At 44.8% G+C, this 20,380-nt stretch overlaps 2 long non-coding RNA genes across 2 annotated transcripts; one reads left to right on the plus strand and one right to left on the minus strand.

Annotated features, from left to right (window-relative positions):
- Window positions 1-4,380: 4,380 nt before the first annotated feature.
- Window positions 4,381-9,576, plus strand: LOC311142462. The gene is made up of 2 exons (XR_014614317.1): window positions 4,381-4,634; window positions 9,409-9,576. It is a non-coding gene; the product is annotated as an uncharacterized lncRNA (long non-coding RNA).
- Window positions 9,577-18,975: 9,399 nt separating this feature from the next.
- Window positions 18,976-19,470, minus strand: LOC311142461. Its single transcript, XR_014614316.1, has 2 exons — window positions 19,393-19,470; window positions 18,976-19,269 (listed from the first exon to the last, which is right to left on the minus strand). It is a non-coding gene; the product is annotated as an uncharacterized lncRNA (long non-coding RNA).
- Between the last annotated feature and the right edge of the window lie 910 nt (window positions 19,471-20,380).

Consider the following 20,380-nt stretch of genomic DNA (forward strand, 5'->3'; position numbering starts at 1 on the left):
TGGCGTCGTGACGGAGCTTGTTCCACCATTGGGGTGCCAGAGCAGCGAACAGTTTTGACTGGGCTGAGCGGGAACTATGCTTTCGCAGAGGAAGGGGAGCCAGCAGGCCAGAGGTGGATGAACGCAATGCCCTCGTTTGGGTGTAGGGACTGATCAGAGCCTGAAGGTACAGAGGTGCCGTTCCCCTCACAGCTCCATAGGCAAGCACCATGGTCTTGTAACAGATGCGAGCTTCAACTGGAAGCCAGTGGAGTGTGCGGAGGAGCGGGGTGACGTGAGAGAACTTGGGAAGGTTGAACACCAGACGGGCTGTGGCATTCTGGATGAGTTGTAGGGGTTTAATGGCACAGGCAGGGAGCCCAGCCAACAGCGAGTTGCAGTAATCCAGACGGGAGATGACAAGTGCCTGGATTAGGACCTGTGCCGCTTCCTGTGTAAGGCAGGGTCGTACTCTCCGAATGTTGTAGAGCATGAACCTACAGGATAGGGTCACCGCCTTGATGTTAGCGGAGAACGACAGGGTGTTGTCCAGGGTCACGCCAAGGCTCTTCGCACTCTGGGAGGAGGACACAACGGAGTTGTCAACCGTGATGGCGAGATCATGGAACGGGCAGTCCTTCCCCTTGGAGGAAGAGCAGCTCCGTCTTGCCAAGGTTCAGCTTGAGGTGGTGATCCGTCATCCATACTGATATGTCTGCCAGACATGCAGAGATGCGATTAGCCACCTGGTTATCAGAAGGGGGAAAGGAGAAGATTAGTTGTGTATCGTCAGCGTAGCAATGATAGGAGAGGCCATGTGAGGATATGACAGAGCCAAGTGACTTGGTGTATAGCGAGAATAGGAGAGGGCCTAGAACTGAGCCCTGGGGGACACCAGTGGTGAGAGCACGTGGTGCGGAGACAGCTTCTCGCCACGCCACTTGGTAGGAGCGACCGGTCAGGTAGGACGCAATCCAAGAGTGAGCCGCGCCGGAGATGCCCAGCTCGGAGAGGGTGGAGAGGAGAATCTGATGGTTCACAGTATTAAAGGCAGCAGACAGGTCTAGAAGGACAAGAGCAGAGGAGAGAGAGTTAGCTTTAGCAGTGCGGAGAGCCTCCGTGACACAGAGAAGAGCAGTCTCAGTTGAATGACCAGTCCTGAAACCTGACTGGTTTGGATCAAGAAGGTCATTCTGAGAGCGATAGCAAGAGAGTTGGCTAAAGACGGCACGCTCAATAGTTTTGGAAAGAAAAGAAAGAAGGGATACTGGTCTGTAGTTGTTGACATCAGAGGGATCGAGTGTTGGTTTTTTGAGAAGGGGTGCAACTCTCGCTCTCTTGAAGACGGAAGGGACATAGCCAGCGGTCAAGGATGAGTTGATCAGCGAGGTGAGGTAGGGGAGAAGGTCACCGGAGATGGTCTGGAGAAGAGAGGAGGGGATAGGGTCAAGCGGGCAGGTTGTTGGGCGGCCTGCAGTCACAAGTCGCAAGATTTTATCTGGAGAGAGAGGGGAGAAAGAAGTCAAAGCATAGGGTAGGGCAGTGTGAGCAGGACCAGCAGTGTCATTTGACTTAACAAACGAGGATCGGATGTCGTCAACCTTCTTTTCAAAATGGTTGACGAAGTCATCCACAGAGAGGGAGGAGGGGGGGGGGGATTCAGCAGGGAGGAGAATGTGGCAAAGAGCTTCCTAGGGTTAGAGGCGGATGCTTGGAATTTAGAGTGGTAGAAAGTGGCCTTAGCAGCAGAAACAGATAAAGAAAATGTAGAGAGGAGGGATTGAAAAGATGCCAGGTCTGCAGGGAGTCTAGTTTTCTTCCATTTCCGCTCAGCTGCCCGGAGCTCTGTTCTGTGAGCTCGCAATGAGTCATCAAGCCACGGAGCTGGAGGGGAGGACCAAGCCGGCCGGGAGGATAGGGGACATAGAGAGTCAAAGGATGCAGAAAGGGAGGAGAGGAGGGTTGAGGAGGCAGAATCAGGAGATTGGAGGGAGAAGGATTGAGCAGAGGGAAGAGATGATAGGATGGAAGAGGGGAGAGTAGCGGGAGAGAGAGAGCGAAGGTTGCGACGGCGCATTACCATCTGTGTAGGGGCAGAGTGAGTAGTGTTGGAGGAGAGGGAGAGAGAAAAGGATACAAAGTAGTGGTCGGAGACTTGGAGGGGAGTTGCAGTGAGATTAGTAGAAGAACAGCATCTAGTAAAGATGAGGTCAAGCGTATTGCCTGCCTTGTGAGTAGGGGGGGACGGTGAGAGGGTGAGGAGTGGAAAGAAGGAGGCAGAGAGAAATGAGTCAAATGTAGACGTAGGGAGGTTGAAATCCCCCAGAACTGTGAGGGGTGAGCCATCCTCAGGAAAGGAACTTATCAAGGCGTCAAGCTCATTGATGAACTCTCCAAGGGAACCTGGAGGGCGATAGATGACAAGGATATTAAGCTTAAATGGGCTAGTGACTGTGACAGCATGGAATTCAAATGAGGAGATAGACAGATGGGTCAGGGGAAAAATTGAGAATGTCCACTTGGGAGAGATGAGGATTCCTGTGCCACCACCCCGCTGACCAGATGCTCTCGGGGTATGCGAGAACACATGGTCAGACGAGGAGAGAGCAGCAGGAGTAGCAGTGTTTTCAGTGGTAATCCATGTTTCCGTCAGCGCCAAGAAGTTGAGGGACTGGAGGGTAGCATAGGCTGGGATGAAGTCTGCCTTGTTGGCAGCAGAACGGCAGTTCCAGAGGCTGCCTGAGACCTGGAACTCCACGTGGGTCGTGCGTGCAGGGACCACCAGGTTAGAGAGGCAGCAGCCACGCAGTGTGAGGCGTTTGTGTAGCCTGTGCGGAGAGGAGAGAACAGGGATAGGCAGAGGCATAGTTGACAGGCTGCAGCAGATGGCTACAATAATGCAGAGGAGATCGGAATAAAATGAACTAAACATCTGGGAAAGGAGAGAGCGGGGCCTCCCTCACCACAACTCCCAAATATAACTCTCCCAACTTCCACCTCAGAAACTATAATTGTTGTAAACTACAGCGGTTCAATGTTTTCTAGGAATAGACTAACCTAGTTTATTCAGCTAGCTAACTAGGTGCAGTATTATTCCGTGAAAAACGTCCGGGCACCTCGTCATAAGACGCCACAGCCAGCTAGCATGCCGGTCTCCAGCAGCAGGGTTTAGCGCCAATACTCAGCCACAACAACCACCAGTGTATCAACACACAAGCAGATCGTTCGTGTCTGTGTCTAACGTTGTGGGTTAGTCCCGACAGCTTGAGCGAGTCCGTCGTCAACTTATTCAGCCAGTTAGTTAGCTAGAATAGTTAGCAAACTAGCTAGCCATTGCTTTCAGACAAAGAAGAACCCCTCCTTTCACGGCACGAACACACAGAGAGAGCCAAACTAACGTTAACTAGTCACCCATGTCCCGAATTCCTTGAGCGACTCGGGCTATCAATATGTAAAAAATAAAACACAAGTGTAGGTTATGACTTACCCCTAGCAGCTACTGTTAGCTAGCAAAGTGCAAAGCTAGCCACTGAATTGACTCAGCCAGTTCGCGTCTGTTCGCTCGGTCGTTCCAGCTATTGTTTACAAGTAGCTATCCAGGTTGCAACAAGCTTGCTAATTTTCAAGCACAGTAGCCACTTGCTACCTAACGTTAACGGTTCAGACAATGAGGTTAGAAAACAGCTGAATGGTAGGCAGTTATTGTATGTAATTATTGTAGGCAGCCAGCTGGCGTAATTACAGGCACTCTCAGGCGTGAAACAACTATACCGTTGCTAATAGCTACTCGCCAGCTAGTCCAGGTGGTGAGTTAGCTAGCTAGCTAGCTTCGTGCTACACCCGGCACCGCCAAATACAATACTAACCTACAATAATTACATACAACAACTACCCACAACAACCCACGATACCTACCTACAATACCTAACTACAATCTAAATACATAGTTTAAGCCTTACTCGACAAAGCCCAAGCTATGTATAAAGCCAAACTTACCCGACGCCAAGCTTACTTACTAGATACGAAGGGTCATTCTCATCACTGTACAGTACTTTGCTCCGTTTTACATTCTTTTGAACAATACTCAAATTCTCCTTGATTCTACCATCATTGGATTCAGAATCTACTTCATCGTCTGCTTCTGCCGTATGTCTCTCTCTCCCCCCAGAGAGATGGAGGATTGCATCAGAGTTGAAAAAAGACTGACTGCAAGGGGAGGTGATGGACCTTAAAGATAGAACGACAATAGTAAGAGTCTATAGATAAGGATACTATAGATAGAGAGGCCAGAGAGGTGATGGAGAGAACAGAGAGCTAATTGGCAGTGCACAGCCATGCTTTGTGATGAGTGATAATCAGGCCAGGCTGCATGTGCAATAATCACACTGTGAGTGTGGCCGGCACCGCCGCCACGGTGAGGTAGAGATGCCCTGAAGATGGCCAGCCTTGCATTATTAAAACCCCTTTGCCTGTCTGTGTTAGATTAATTTGTATTTTAAGAATAATGACTAAAGGATTTCACCCCAAATACAGTATAAATGTGTGAACGGTGTTAGAGTTATAATGTAGTGGCAACCCACTAACAGAGGGGGACGGGACTAAACATTCCAGGGTGAAGGGGACTGAGAAAACGGGTTAAAAAAAGCCTCCTAAAGGTGGGTGGAGCAAAGTGCCTTTGTGTGTCAAGGGGTATAAAACAGGAGTGTATGGGTTTTGGCGCCAGAGCTCTCCATGAATAAAAATACAGATAATTATTGCTGGTTGTGGACCTTGAATCATTTATGATTAAAACCAGAGCCTTACAACCCCTGGTAATGATTCAAGCTTAGGTTGAATTAGAGATAGAAATTCTCATGACAAGTGGTCCTTCGAGCCGGATCTTAAAATACGTCTTTGTCGTTCTAAGGACACCGAAACCGTGCACGGGCGGGTGATTGCATCCGTGAAGAATAGTCCTGGCCTTCGACGTTAAGGTTATAAACAGGCCGGTGATTAATCTTATGGACCAGCAGTGTCATAAAGATGTTAACGAGTTTGAAAAAGCATTTAAATCCAAACTGCAAGGAAAGGGTCAGTAATTTTTATTCATGGATTTTGGTGTAATTATTTGAACTTGTATAAGAATAGTAATTATTGTGAAGGGCAGAGAATAGTTACCAAAATCTCAAAGGAAATAATAATTATTATAATGGAAGGAAGGGGGGTCTGGAATTGACCCTATGTAAATAGCTATTACCAAAATAATCTAGTTAATATTGAGATTGTACGAGATACAGTCTTTACAATATAAACAGGAAGGGAGATAATTATCATCGTGTAAGATAGATAAGTCAAAAGTCGCATAGACAACTGGGGATTTGCTCTAACTCTGTCTATTTCATGAAACTGGAGCAGTTACGACCTCTAGGTTACGGATAGTGTTAGAAATAAATCGTAAAATGTTGTGTACGTGTGAGACTTAATGATTCATCGAAATACGTGATAATTGTTTCAAGGAGGGACGAAATAGATCGCGTGAGAAAAAATGGTTATCTGACCCCTTTCATGAAACCGGAGTAAAAAAAAAAAACTCTGGGTTAGATAATTTAAATGGTTAATTACAAAAGCAGATCATAACATTGGCTCAAGAGACGCATCTAATAATAACTCCTAGGAAAATAATTCTGGATTGAATTATTACTAAACGGGGGGGATTTCTTATTTTTCCACCTTGGGAAAAAAATATTCTAAAGAGGTCCGAGAATTAACGGGGGATGAAAGATATATGTTAGGAAGAGATCGAAGAAATATGTTTTATGGATCCATTTGGGAGAAGAGGTATGGATTTATTGGGCATCTCGATGTGGAAAAGTTAGAAGTTATGATTAAGCAGATGCATGTAAACCGTGGAACGGATTTGAAGAAACAGCGAGGGGAGGGGCTAGAGACAGCGAGGGTATTTTGGAAGCGCGAAGGAGAGAGGAAGTGCTTTAACTGTAACAAAGAGGAATATTTGGCAAGGGAGTGTAAGGCCCCGTGTAAATACTGTAACAGAACAGGTCATAACCATCGTGACTGCAGGGGTAAAGGAAAGGGCAGTGTCGGAGATAGGACAGTCTATTTTTTGGTTCAACGGGTAAAATGTTTGAAGAAATGATTCGTGTCGATTAAGAATTGGCTAAAAACACCACGAAGCGATTATTTGAGAGGTACCTATACATTTCCAACGATATATACGTATGAACTTTCTCACCCAAACGTAGATGTACGTCATGAGTGAGAAAGTAGAGAATATTTACATTTGCATTTTTGGTCATTTGGCAGACGCTCTGGTCCGGAGCGACTTGCAGGAGCAGTGGGGGTTGGGTGCCTTGCTCGGGGGCACATCGGCAGGATTAAGCAGAGTTCAGGCTAAAACCTGTCTCTCCTTTGCTATCTTCTTGATTGATTACAGCAGGAGGGGGGGTTGTGTTAGGTTTGGATTATTTAAATATGGACTTGTCATGTCCAACAATCAGTCTTCAGGTCAAGCCCGGGAGAGCCGGGGTAAAACAGAGTTTGAACTAAACATAAGTGTTTTTACAAGATAAGAGATTGATTGATTGGATTACTAATTGATTCTGAACTGAATGAAAGTCGAATTTAGCCGCCATAAAAGACCAAGGAAGTGTGAGGAGCAATAAAGAAGCAAAAGACAGTCTCAAAAATGAAAGGCATGGCAATTGGTTGATAAATTACCTAAGTGATTGTTTAGGTAGGTGGTAATATTGACACATGAGCAGAACTATGTGTCAAGAGGGGGGAAGAGGCTAATGGTAGGATTAAATAATATACGAAGGAGAGGAAAGAAAGAAAACATTTTTTTTAGATACAGTCTAGAAAGAGAATGCAGTCAGAAATTGTTAGATTAATCTGAACATGTGTGAAGATAGTTTATTAACCACACCCGTATGTCAGAGGTTTTGTACCCCACAGGTGAACTAAAGGAGAAGGTGACCCACTCTATCTAACCAGGTGACTGGTGAGCATCCAGTCCCTAAAGAAGAAAAACTGGAAGCAGGCCTGTTGGGAAGGGCCCTATCAGGTTATATTGGTCACTGCCTTTGCCATTAGAATAGCAGAGAGAGTAACCTGGGTCCATGTTACCCACTGCAAGAGGGTAAGACCACATACAAGCACCACTGAACAGACACAGAGTTGGAGAGAAGAACTGAACCAATAAGGTCCGGGGATCACCTCTGTTAACGAAGATCTCCTACCCCGACCTATCATCACTGTAGTGTGTTCTAAGGGTGTGAGTATGGGGTGGTACCAAGCAGAAGGACTAAAGGCAGGAGAGGGTTGGCGGTTTTTGGGAATATGGGTGACCCTGAGCTGCATCATAGTCTCGGCAATAGTCTTGGTATGTCAAGATCCACCACCACCTCGCACCAATTACGCTATGGCCTTACCATTATTAAGAAATAAAAGGGAAGCGACCCGACATACTGACCGTCAAGGGCGAGTGATCTACAAAATAGGAGTCAAGAGAAGGGTGGGGAGTAAAATTCAAAATTAGGATTAGGGATCTTATCAGGGCAAATAAGCAAGCAACGTGGGATTATAAGATCCCATTGTATTTATGTTCAGCTCCCTCTGCGGATTGTTCCTGGGCTCAGGTATTTAGACATACTGGGGGACGGAGATATGAGACGGGGGACGGGGGACGGGGGGGGGGGTGCTGGACGTCCAGATGGAGGATAAGAAGGTATAACGACATCCCCTCGGAGATGGTAGTAACAATAGTAAAGGTCACTAAAGAGGACATGAAAAGAACTTACTGGACTTGCGCGGACAAATACGGATGGGATACTTGTCTAAGATTACATTTGAGGGAGTCAAAAGATATGGAGGGCACAGGTACTGTCATTAATCCATTAATAGCAATAGACCGAGTAGATCAGTCAAGGGATGACGGAGTCAATTCGACTAACCCGTCCACTGTGAAAGATTTTCTCCTCCAAGAATGGAACCAAGGGGAAGTGGAGGGGGTCCCTGATGAGAATCTCTGGTTAAAGTGGATGAAGTACACCGCTAGGGCCTTGGGGGAGATCAATTGTTATGTATGCTCCATTGGGCGACCGACAATGTTGACCGCCCCAATGCCAAAGGCAATGTTTCCCTGTGTATTAGACCTAGGGTCCAATCAAAAAGAGCCCAATTTCACAGGGATTGGGCTGGCAAAGTTGACTTACTCGGCCAGCCCACCTAGATTCACTTTAACTCCTGGCGAATACCAGTGTTACAGACATAGAAATGGCACCCGTAACTTGGGTGATTTTGATGGCTGTAAGGAGATAATTAATGTGACTGATTTAGATAAGGAAGGGAGGGGAAAAATTATTAACCTTACCATCCCTCTGACTGATGTGTGGTGGGCATGCACTAACAAAGGGAGCATTCGACAGACATTACCAGAAGGATGGGTGGGTATTGTTGGTCCAAACCTGTAAGAATTAGTCATCAAAGACCAGTGACAGGAAGAATAATCAGGAGGAGGAGAAATATAGGTCAGGAAGGAAATAGCCCAATTTGGATAGATGGTATAGGCATCCCCAGGGGTGTTCCAGACGAATACAGAGCTATGAATCAAATATGGGAGGGTTTTACCACAACATTTTTCTGGTGGGTGACAATAAACAAGAATGTGGATTGGATAAATTATATCTATTACAACCAACAACGATTTATTAACCAGACTAGAGATGCAGTAAAGGGGATCTCCGAGCAATTATCCGCCATCCCGCTCATAACTTAGTAGAGGTTGGTTCTAGATCAGGCAGAAAGGGCCGGTGTCTATAGAATGATAAGCCATTGTTGCACATTTATCCCTAACAACACCACACTGGATGGGACAGTCACCAGAGCTCTTACAGAATTAACTGCACTAAGTGAAGAATGAACTGAGAACTCAGAAGTTAGTACATCGTGGATAGGGTGGTTTGATTAAATGTTTGGTAAATGGAAAACCATAGCAGCCACCATCTTAGGAGCGGTCAGTGTTTGTATGGGTATTCTTGTATTATGTGGTTGTGGTTTTGTTTCCTGTGTCCGAGGATTGGTGAGTCAGGCGTTGGTGAAATGCAGTATCTAAACAATGATGAGAGATGGACTGACTCCGGACTCTGAACAGGGGAATGTGAAAAACGATCCTCCAGGCTTGGTGGATGACGAGGATTTGGACCCTGAAAGACCGCAATTGGATGAAATGTTTATTAGTTCTGACGTAATCTCTGAGATTAATCATGCTTGTAAAATACATTTATTCTGAATGTGAAAACATTTAGTCAAAGGGGTGGATTGTTAGATTAATTTGTATTTTAAGAATAATGACTAAAGGATTTCACCCCAAATACAGTATAAATGTGTGAACGGTGTTAGTTATAATGTAGTGGCAACCCACTAACAGAGGTGGGCGGGACTAAACATTCCAGGGTGAAGGGGACTGAGAAAACGGGTTAAAAAAAGCCTCCTAAAGGTGGGCGGAGCAAAGTGCCTTTGTGTGTCAAGGGGTATAAAACAGGAGTGTATGGGTTTTGGCGCCAGAGCTCTCCATGAATAAAAATACAGATCATTCTTGCTGGTTGTGGACCTTGCATCATTTATGATTAAAACCAGAGCCTTACAACCCCTGGTAATGATTCAAGCTTAGGTTGAATTAGAGATAGAAATTCTCATGACAGTCTGTCTGATGCCTACCTTATGCCTCTGCGCTTTGGCTAATTAATGGGCTTAGCTGCTCGCATGGTGGGGGAATTGTCTCGCTCTTCATTAGGCTCTAATTGAATTTTCCCTAATACACCTTATAGAAGGTCACTGTGTTTGTCTGGCCCAAGGGCTGCAAGGGAGGTGGTGGTGCCCTTTCATAGACACCTGCTTGCTAGATAGTGAAGCCGTATTCATTGCTGCCTTTTAACAGAAAGTTATGTCTATTAAGCAGTTAACCACTTATCTCATTAAGTTGTGTGAAGGAAGGCTTTTTAGCAGCACCTGGGGGTGGCATAACTGTTCCTTTTTGTCTGAGACTCAGTTGTCCTAACTTCTATCCTTTTGTATTTTTTCAGGAGCCTGAGCTGCTGTGTTTATGCACGCGCTCATGCAGGCCATCTGTAGTCGACGATGTGAGCATGTTTTCATTAAGCGGTCATTTTTTCATATTTTAATTTGAGTTTATTTTGGGGCGTGCTAGTGCCGCTTCCCGCAGAGCCCCGGCTCATTAGCATCAATGGTAGCAATAATATAAATGATAATATATGCCATTTAGTATATGCTTAGTCATGCGTGCGTGCATACATTTTACATATGGGTGATCCCGGGAATCGAACCCACTATCCTGGCATTACAAGTGCCATGCTCTACCAACTGAGCTACAGAGGACTACCATCTCAAAATAACTGTTGAGAAGTTGGATTGGCTTAATGGGGGCATTGTTATCATCCTAACTAACCAGAAAAAATACGTGATTTATATTTTAATAGCCCTACCCTGGAGAGCAGAAGGCCCATTTCCTGCTGTTCTGCTGATGGGAGCAGCTCTGGGGAGAGGGAGGCTTCAATCAGAGGACCAGCCGAGTGGTTAAAGCAGCCCGCTGGTGACCCGAAGGATGTTGGCTTCACTGTTCACTCTTTAATGGGGAGCAGCTGTCCTACCCCTACAGCTAATTACAAATGGCCTCAATTGCCCCAGTTAAAAAACAATCTCTTCGTAATGAGTTTGTGGATGGAAACTATATATATATTTTTTTATGTTGTGCTAAGGATGATAAGTTTGCTAAACAAATTAATTATATAATGCACTAGAACGTAGATATCTTCCCCTCTCCTCTGCTCAGAGTTTGGGCTCATGAATATTTCATAGATGTTTTTTTCTCTTAGCTGGAAATAATATTTACAAAATGAACAAACAGGGATTTGAGTATTTCAGCTGGTTTGAACTCGGAGCTCCACAACTTTGTTACTTTGCGGCTTCAGAGGTTCAGAGTTGTGGATCTCAACATACGTCCTCAGACTTGTTAGTCGTGGGTGAGAGTTTGGGAATGTGTGAATAAGAGAACAGTTGTTAGCGACGTTGCAAAGGTGGCTGACTGAAGGGTAACTGGGCCAGGACGTCTTCAGGTTCTTATACAGTGAGGGAAAAAAGTATTTGATCCCCTGCTGATTTTGTACGTTTTCCCACTGACAAAGACATGATCAGTCTATAATTTTAATGGTAGGTTTATTTGAACAGTGAGAGACAGAATAACAACAAAAAAATCCAGAAAAACGCATGTAAAAAATGTTATAAATTGATTTGCATTTAAATGAGGGAAATAAGTATTTGACCCCTCTGCAAAACATGACTTAGTACTTGGTGGCAAAACCCTAGTTGGCAATCACAGAGGTCAGACATTTATTGTAGTTGGCCACCAGGTTTGCACACATCTCAGGAGGGATTTTGTCCCATTCCTCTTTGCAGATCTTCTCCAAGTCATTAAGGTTTTGAGGCTGACGTTTGGCAACTCGAACCTTCAGCTCCCTCCACAGATTTTCTATGGGATTAAGGTCTGGAGACTGGCTAGGCCACTCCAGGACCTTAATGTGCTTCTTCTTGAGCCACTCCTTTGTTGCCTTGGCTGTGTGTTTTGGGTCATTGTCATGCTGGAATACCCATCCACGACCCATTTTCAATGCCCTGGCTGAGGGAAGGAGGTTCTCACCCAAGATTTGATGGTACATGGCCCCGTCCATCGTCCCTTTGTTGCGGTGAAGTTGTCCTGTCCCCTTAGCAGAAAAACACCCCCAAAGCATAATGTTTCCACCTCCATGTTTGACGGTGGGGATGGTGTTCTTGGGGTCATAGGAAGCATTCCTCCTCCAAACACGGCGAGTTGAGTTGATGCCAAAGAGCTCCATTTTGGTCTCATCTGACCACAACACTTTCACCCAGTTCTCCTCTGAATCATTCAGATGTTCATTGGCAAACTTCAGACGGGCCTGTAAATGTGCTTTCTTGAGCAGGGGGACCTTGCGGGCGCTGCAGGATTTCAGTCCTTCATGGCGTAGTGTGTTACCAATTGTTTTGTTGGTGACTATGGTCCCAGCTGCCTTGAGATCATTGACAAGATCCTCCCGTGTACTTCTGGGCTGATTCCTCACCGTTCTCATGGTCATTGCAACTCCACGAGGTGAGATCTTGCATGGAGCCCCAGGCCGAGGGAGACAGTTATTTTGTGTTTCTTCCATTTGCGAATAATCGCACCACCTGTTGTCACCTTCTCACCAAGCTGCTTGGCGATGGTCTTGTAGCCCATTCCAGCCTTGTGTAGGTCTACAATCTTGTCCCTGACATCCTTGGAGAGCTCTTTGGTCTTGGCCATGGTGGAGAGTTTGGAATCTGATTGATTGATTGCTTCTGTGGACAGGTGTCTTTTATACAGGTAACAAGCTGAGATTAGGAGCACTCCCTTTAAGAGTGTGCTCCTAATCTCAGCTCGTTACCTGTATAAAAGTCACCTGGGAGCCAGAAATCTTTCTGATTGAGAGGGGTTCAAATACTTATTTCCCTCATTTAAAATGCAAATCAATTTATAACATTTTTGACATGCGTTTTTCTGGATTTTTTTGTTGTTATTCTGTCTCTCACTGTTCAAATAAACCTACTATTAAAATAATAGACTGATCATTTCTTTGTCAGTGGGCAAACGTACAAAATCAGCAGGAGATCAAATACTTTTTTCCCTCACTGTAGCTAACTAGCTCTGTGAGGTATTTTTACCTTTCAACACACACTGTTCCTATACAACTGTTTGTCACTCCATTCCTGTTAGAAACGCTGCTTATCACTTATCAGGCTGGTTTCTATCATTTATTGTACGGCTGTGTGCAGTCAGTGCTCATCAGTAAAATGTCTTATCTTATCCCCACTACCTGTTTACTCCCTGTGTATTTCCCTCAGTACAGGGGTCATCCAAATCCCAGAATAGGAGCCTTTCATACTCTCCCAAGCCCATCATCCTTACAGACATAACAAAAAATCCTTAGCAACTCATAGCAGCATGCCCAGGGAGAGGGGAGTGTGATGAAGTTCACAAGGGCACTTGATTATTTTGCTGGAGGAATACATTTCTGGGCCCCACTGCAGTCTTTGGTGTGCTGCCAAGCGTCTGGGAATTAATCCACCACCTCAGACAGATCCTCCCTGGGCCATATTGCCTCCACTGTAATTGGAAGCTAATTGAATTCAAAAGTGCATTAGGACAACATGGCTGTGGGAGCAGAGGTTGTGTCTGCTACTGATCATGTGTCCCTGAATGTACTATACTGTCCTTGTCTCTCCCATTCCCAGATGTCTCCAGACCACAGCAGTTCGAATCAAAACTCTCAGTTACTTCACACTGTAACTCACTGGATGGAACTACTACATTTGTTTTTGTTAGTTTATGCTTCATGGTCATGAAGTTGGTCACTTCTTTTAAGTTACTGGGTAAGAGTGTTTACAGATTTTGGCACTTGACCTTCTTGCTATTTGTTACGTCATCACCACACAATGCACATTGCTTCTGTGTACACTATGTATTGAAAAGTTTTGAAAAGGGTAGGTTGGTTTAAATTCACAACATGAGTGCATTTAGCATATCAAGGTTGTGTTGTGTGACTCTGTTGTAGCTAAAGCTGCACTTGACTCAAGGGGTCCTTTTATAGACTTTACATTACCAACCTTTTGATATGCTGAAAGAAACTAATAAAACCAGATAGGCTTCATTAGCAATATTAATCAACGTGAATGTTTTGCCGTTTGGAGCCCCACATAATTGATGCTGCTTACATGACTCGCTTCTCTCATGTTGCGTTTATTCAATTAGCTGTTTGTGGAAATGTGACATGTTCCCCCAAGCAGAAATATATGAGGCGCTTGGTAGTAAACGCCTCATCTGTACCGTAAAATTATTCCTGTCGATGATGTCACAGCCCCAATCATATTCCCTGTCCCACATTAAATAAAGACTAATGTTTTTGCCGAGCAGGGTGCTGCTCATTCCACGGATTAATCACGTTCCCACTCATTCCACAGATACATTTCCTTCCCAATTTGAGTAAACCGGATGAGTCTTCGGGATAATTTATGCACCATTCATAATTTGACCCTGTAACCTTTTCCCTTACAGTCACTCCACAATGCAAATGTTCGTTGTTTAATCACAGGATTTCTAGGGGAGCATGATGTGAAGTTTGTGTCAGTGTGCTTCAGTCGGAATTAGCCAAAATCAATCTCATAATGGTCGATTCATTACCTGTGATTTATTGCCGGTGCATATGGAGGGACCTGCCCTCGCCTTACAAAGTGACGCAACCCTCATAGTCCTTGTTCCAATGTCAAACCAGAGCTCAATCGATAATATTTTAACAGCCTAGTACGTAGCTAAACCAAATGCAAATGTAGTGGAGAATTGAGTATTGACTTCGAACGTTGTTGCTGTGCCCACCATATGGCGTTTTCTTTCTCCCGGACCTTTATCTGTTGTTGTTGCAGTGTTCTACCACAGCCCAGGCGTTTCACTGGCTGATCGTGGGGGTTGTGTAACAGATGGGAACTTGAGGATATTTGTGATTCTGATTTTTGATCATGCGATCCAGGGAGATGGTTTTTAATTTGGTCAGTGCAGGTTCCCTATAGAGCTGACAGCAGACAGTCTCATCACTACCCACAACACATCAAGCCAAAAAGAGCGTGGGCGAGGTGGGATAAAGATGGAACACTGGAGAAAGTGAGAGTGAAAGATTGAGAGATAGAGTGAGAGGTAAAGAGAGAGGCGGAGAAAGATAGACTAAGGGAGGGAAAGAGAGAAAAATGAGAGAGAGACAGATTGAGAGTCCTGGCCTCAGGTTGGTAGCTGTTGGACCATCCAGGAGATTTTCTCAAGGGGCCAAGCTGTCACTTTGAATCAGGTCTACCCTTCCAGAGCATTGGGCAGCCAAAAAGACCAGCCCCGGCCAGTGAGAAATCAGACCGAGAGAGTTAAGCACATTTTGTGAGCCACTTTTAGTAGCCCAGCAACCGTTTTAGAAAAAGTTTTGAAAGGGTCATTGCTTTTCCCCCGATCTTCGGAATCCAATTTGTGGCTGCCAGGAAGGGGAGGCCAGTGACAGACTCCCATTTGTAATGCGTGGCCCTTGTTGCCTAGTGTTTGGGGGGAGCAGCCCAGGTGATATTTTTTTTTATACCCCAGCATTTTGTGGGAGAGGCTCCTTTTGATCCACAGGGTCCCAATATGAAATTATTCTGTTTGGCTGGTCCATTTATCAGGCAGCGTTGGAAACGGTCCCCCCGGCATTGCCTTCCCATCCTCTGCAATTCATTACATTGTATTACTTTTCTAGTAGATGTGATTCGGGGGCCCTTCTTCCAATTCCAGCCCTAACGGCCGACACAAATGCCTAATGTGATACATGATCATTTTTCCCTACCGCCGCCGCTTCCACCGCGTTTGAATGGATCTTGCTTTTGTGCTGACAGTTAAAATGCCGTTCACCTGATTGCGGAGAGTTTGGTGGTGGGCGGTGGATGTCTCTCATTCCCTCCTTTGTTAAGCTCAGCCATTGTGTCCTGCCATAAAAGGTTGTCTGTTAAAGGGGCCTCGTGCTTTGTGCTTATATTGTACAGGGCCCCAGGGTAAGGCCATTTAATGAAAGGAGGAGTGTTCTGTGTGCACAGTGAGTGGTTACAGTTATATTCACACTCAACAGGACCTGGGCAAACTCTTTATATCAGCAGCCTCTGTGAACTTAAAAATCTATAAACTACCATTATATGGACACTTTAACAAATTAAAGTAAAACACACAACTTCAGCTTTCACCCTGTAACTTTCACTGTGGTGTCAGAATGAATAACTCCGTAATGTGTCTGGGCACTGCTGAGAGAAGGATGGTGAAAGAGAGGGGGAATGAGGGAGAGGGAACACTGGAGAGTGGGAGAATCTGACTGATTTAATTACTGGCCTGCTGGAGTATAATGAAGAGACAGGTTATGGGGCTCTCCTCTGAGGCTGGGAGAGGGGTGTGATGGTTAGTATGGGGTGGGGGGGGTTTCAGAAGAGGTTTGATAGAAATGTGCCTGTAATCGCCTTAATCCATTATTTTAGGGCCTTAATGTGAACTTGATGTCATCCGTGTCGAGTTCATTCGGTTGCACATATAAATGGTGATTATGCCTGGTTCCTCTCTGGGTTTATTCCTAGGTTCCTGCCTTTTCTACTGAGTTTTTCCTAGCCACCGTGCTTCTACATCTGCATTGCTTGCTCTTTGGGGTTTTAGGCTGGGTTTCTGTATAGCACTTTGTGACATCTGCTGTATAAATACATTTGATTTGTCTTTCTGTTACACACTGACCTTGAACAACAAGTCAATAAAGTTATGTTATATTATCTAGTCAGAATGGCCAGGTTTTTATTGTAATAGAGAATGTTCTCTCAACTGAATGTAGGTCTACATTTAACTTTCCGGATATATTTTTAAAAAATTAAAATGCATATGGGATGGGAATTGGGAAATGTAGTCTTTTTTTCATAGCATTTTCTTCGGGAAGCAGGGTTACAATGGAGAAATGGCAGAGGAAGTGGATAAAGGCTGTGTCCCTGAATGTAATGTTTATTTTATTTTATTGACTTGTCACAACTAACTTGATGTCAAGCCTGAAGATTTATAAACTCCAATTAGAGTGGATTGATTTCTTTTTGAGGCGGTGTAGCTACTGCTCTGAAGATAGATTTGAGACTGGGAGAAAAATACAGCTACCAATAACTCATGTTTTTCTTCCTTCTATGCGAGAGTTCTTCTTGAGGCTATTTTCTCCTCTGTGAATTACATCTATAAAGGAATGGTTAAATACCTTTTGTCACAATTAAATATGTCCTCTTGTGCTTATAACATTGCCAATATGTCAGTAATTGCCTTACTAAAGATACTCACTGAAGGGTGAATGCAACAAAAGAAGCTACGTGAGTCCTGTGCTGTAAAACTCTTAAGCATTGACTAAAAGAATAAGGTCTCGAAGTGTGTGGCCATGACATGTTTGTTGAAGCAGCTGTCCATGTCTGTTATGCCTGTGGACTTTTTCTTATATTCAAGTATAGAAGCATGCTTTTGTAAGCGCTCTCACTGCAGTGCTTCAAGGTCTTCTGTGGTCATGTTTTATGGGTACCGTTTCTCATAAACTACACTCCATGCCCTGGCTATGAAGGAACTCGAGGTCTATCTGAGGTAGTCTCAGAAATCCCAGACCTAGGGCAACAGCACTAGGTCTGGGGTTCATTTTGGATTATCTTGGACACTTAAAGTGGAGGGGGAAAATGGGAGGGTGCTCTTCAGACAGACAACTCTCCCAACAAATCAGGAGTTTGTGTAGGCAGGGCTTAAAATGCGGGCAGGAATCGGAAACATGACCGAGGCTGACACAATGCAGACACCGATAGCTAGGTTAATTATAGCCACAGCCAATCAGTGGTTGTAAGCTTGTAACGCTAACGTCAAGGCGCATGCAAACTACTCACTTGCAAAATACACTTATTGAAAAATATCTTCAGCGGACTCCATCTAGCTAGCTACCAATTTTGTGTCCGGTGGGGATGTTTACGCCAGCGGTTTGCAACATCATGATGATGTGGTCGGTGACAGTTTGCTTCTTGAAAGTGAATGCTAATTGGTTAAAACTGCATTCCAGCCGGTATCTATTCCACAAGTTACCACCGGCTAAGTCTATGACGTTAAAATGCCTATTTACTCTTTTCCATCGGACTGCGCAATCCACTGTCTCATCAGCCCAGCCAGGCACTTTATAAACTTGATCTCCACTATAAAAAGCATCTAGACATTATCTCACATTTTAGTTTTCATCAGCGGAGATTTGTATAAACCTTGCTGTCTGTCTCCGAAATTTGCAACAGTGTTTGAATATTCAAATTCGATCTCCAGATGTCCCATAGTAATGAACGTGTCGGGATAAGGCAAGCAGCTTTTCTCTGCCAGTCGAAATCATGAATCAGCATCATTTTTATGGATATATACATAGAACTAGCGTAGAATCCCATATTATCGGCATTTTCAACAGCGTTTAAGAAATATATTACATTTACATTTTACGTCATTTAGCAGACGCTCTTATCCAGAGCAACTTACATTATTTTTATTTAATTTTTCATACCCCCGTGGGAATCGAACCCACAACCCTGGCGTTGCAAACGCCATGCTCTACCAACTGAGCTACATCCCTGCCGGCCATTCCCTCCCCTACCCTAGACGACGCTGGGCCAATTGTGCGCCGCCCCATTGGTCTCCCGGTCACGGCCAGCTACAACAGAGCCTGGATTCGAACCAGGATCTCTAGTGGCACAGCTAGCACTGCGATGCAGTGCCTTAGACCACTGCGCCACTCGGGAGCCCCTATTAACTTCAACAGTGTTATCTTGTGATCAAGCCTTCAATGTTTTGTGATTATTGGTGTCGTAAAAATGTTAGCTAACGGGTTAGCAATTAGCAAGTTTGACATTTCATTGGAAATACTACTGTTATCAGCTTTTGATAAGCGGTTTAGCAAAAAAATACGTCCCGTATTATCGGCATACGGCCCCCAGTTATTGGCCACCTTACTATTTTGTTCAATTACAAGATATATCAGTTTAATTTTGTTGAAAAAAGAGACACCAACCACGTACCCGAAGTGTTTACTAGATAGTTGACTAGTTGGCTAGTCTTCCGGTAAAAAATAATGAATTGCCTGTCAACTTTTCATTGCGTAGCCCGGTGCGCCCTCCTGTGGACTCTTAAAAAATGGTTCTTCATCAACATATTCAGTGTTGTAACCAAATAAAATATGAGTATTAATAATTTACATCAAATACACTTTAATTTCAGTTATGTGCATTAACATAAACAATGAAAACACTGTTGGAGTTTGTGTTGCAGAGGTGCACATGGAAAGTAAAGGAAGAAATACACAAGATTGGTTCAATAAATATATATATTATATTTTAGACATTTATTTTTTTGAACAAATAAATAATTTCATATGAACACAAACAAAACAAACAATTAAATCTCGACCTCCATCCCTATATTGTCACAAAAATCACAATAAAAATCCAGCTCCACCGCTACCTCTTGATCCCACTGCACACACCTGCAGTGGAACCAGTGCTGGCAGAAGTCACAGCACACCCATGGCACCTCGGATCTACACTCCTGAGAGGAGCTTGCAGGCGGATCACGCTCCCCGCAGCGAGCACAGCAGGTGGTGTCTTCTTTTATAAAAAATAAAATAATAATACAAATTGATTAATATGGTTTTGCAAAATGTAGAAGTTCTTCAACAACAATAGTAATTGATACAACTGAGAGAGCGAGAAAAACAGATTATGAAGTACCTGAGAGTGGTGCCATGGGTGGTGTGACAGATGTGACCGGTGTAGCTTTTCTCTTCCTTTTCTGTGCTGCAGTTTGAGAAAAAGTAGTATTAGACAGAGCATGTTGCATGAAAACCCTTTTCAACTTTTTTACATCAATACCTCTGGAGGAAGCTGCAGAGGTTTTGGAGGAGGTGGAGATGACTTGAGGGCTGGTGCTATGTACTGTAGATATGTATGTATGTGTATATATATATATATATATATATATATATATATTTATTTGTTTTACATTGCTGTTTTATAAAACAGATAACAAACAGTAATTTTTTCGTATTTTAACATGTGTTTACCTGTGGAGGTGGTGGTATTCAAATTGCAGGGGGCAGGGACACCAGACGAGGCTGCTATGGTGGTGTGACCAGGGGAGACAGGCGGCAGTTGGTCCAGAGGAGGCTGTGTTGGTGGTGACAGACAGGGGGGGTGGTGTGCGTTGGGGTGGTGGTGGACAAAACCGCCGACGATGGCTTGGAGGAGCTGGTGTTTGTAATGGTGGGGTTGAGGGGCCGACGATGGTGTGGCCGGGAGAGTAGGCATGTGGCCGCCTTCTTCAGCTGGGGACTCCGGCGGCTCCTACAGGTGTTGCACACTGGGAGGCACTGGCAGTGGTGATGCAGCTGTCAGGAGTGGTTCCAGCAGGGAGTCCAGCAGAGGCGATGGCGTCAATGGTCTCATCCATGTCAGCCCTCTCCTGTGCCCTCTGTGTTCTGAGGGCTGCCCAACGCTCTTTCTCCTCTGCCCTCTCCTTCTCACCCCTCTCCTGCCACTGGCGCGTGTATTCCTCCCCGGTGAGGCATGTGGCGACCACAGGGAGTCTTCTGTATCGGTCCAGCCAATACTTCAGGACAGTAAGGATGTGCCCCAGGTCCTTCGCTATCAGCCCCCCCTCTATTAGGGGGTGCTCTTCTAGAGCTAGGGATGGAACTGGAGCAGTGGCTGGGACTGGAGC

Source organism: Coregonus lavaretus (assembly GCF_964263955.1).
Source record: "Coregonus lavaretus genome assembly, chromosome: 15".
In the NCBI taxonomy this organism is placed as follows: domain Eukaryota; kingdom Metazoa; phylum Chordata; class Actinopteri; order Salmoniformes; family Salmonidae; genus Coregonus; species Coregonus lavaretus.